The sequence below is a fragment of the Schistocerca piceifrons genome, chromosome 9 (assembly GCF_021461385.2).
Source record: "Schistocerca piceifrons isolate TAMUIC-IGC-003096 chromosome 9, iqSchPice1.1, whole genome shotgun sequence".
In the NCBI taxonomy this organism is placed as follows: domain Eukaryota; kingdom Metazoa; phylum Arthropoda; class Insecta; order Orthoptera; family Acrididae; genus Schistocerca; species Schistocerca piceifrons.
This window is the reverse complement of record NC_060146.1, coordinates 122,724,835-122,725,922: the sequence shown is the minus strand read 5'-3', so window position 1 is coordinate 122,725,922 and position 1,088 is coordinate 122,724,835. Positions and strand designations below refer to the sequence as shown.

At 42.6% G+C, this 1,088-nt stretch overlaps 1 pseudogene; it reads left to right on the top strand.

Annotated features, from left to right (window-relative positions):
• The first annotated feature begins 686 nt into the window (after positions 1-686).
• On the top strand, positions 687-804 carry LOC124717587 (annotated as a pseudogene).
• The last annotated feature ends 284 nt before the right edge of the window (positions 805-1,088 follow it).

Here is a 1,088-nt window from a genome sequence, read left to right as displayed (position 1 = left end):
ACAGCTCATGCATCCAAACTGCGGCCAAAATTAATATATGGAAGAATGGAAAATAAAATTGAGGAGTTGTTGACGATCAGTTTGGGTTTAGGAAATGTAAAGGCACCAGAGAGGTGGTTGTGCCTTTGCACTTGATAATGGAAGTAACACTGAAGAAATACTTTCACAGGATTTGTCGACATGAAAAAAGCGTTCGACATTGGAAAATGGTGCAAGATGTTTGAAATTCTGAAAAAGGTACAGGTAAGTTACAGGGACAGACGAGTAATACATAAAACGTAGAAGAGCCAAGAGGGAACAATAAGAATGGAAGACCAAAAACGAAGTGTTCGGACTAAAAATGGTGTAAGTCAGGGTTGTAGTTTTCACCCTTACTGTTCAATACATACATTGAAGAAGCAATGACGAAAGTAAAGAAAGAATCAAATGTGGAATTCAAATTCACGGTGAAAGGATATCAATAATAAGATTCGCTGATGAAATTCCTATCCTCAGTGAAAATGAAGAAAAGTTAGAGGCACTTTTGAATAGAATGAGAAGTCTAATGGGCACAGAAAATGAATTATGAGTTAATCGAAGAAAAGCGAAAGTAATAAGAAGTGGCAGAAATTAAAACAGCGAGTAACATCAGAACTTTGTCACGAAGTTGATGAAGACTTGGAGTTCTGCCATCTAACCATCTAAATACCAACGACCTTGCAGCAGTGGTAACACTGGTTCCCATCAGATCACCGAAGTTAAGCACTGTTGGGCTGGGCTAGAAGTTGGATGAGTGACCATCCGGTCTGCCGAGCGCTGTTGGCAAGTGGGGTGCACTCTCCCCCTTGCGAGGAAAACTGAAAAACTACTTGATTGAGAAGTAGGGGCTCCAGTATCGGAAACTGACATACGGCCTGGAGAGCGGTGTGCTGACCACATATCCTCATCCGCCAGTTGGCTGACACGCTGTCGGTCGGTATCGCTGGGTGCGCCAGGGTCTATAGACGGAGTTTACGTTTAACCATCAAAATAACTCATGACGGACGGAGCAGAGAGGATATAAAAGGCAGACTACCATTGGCAAGAAGGGCATTGCTAGCCGAGAGAAC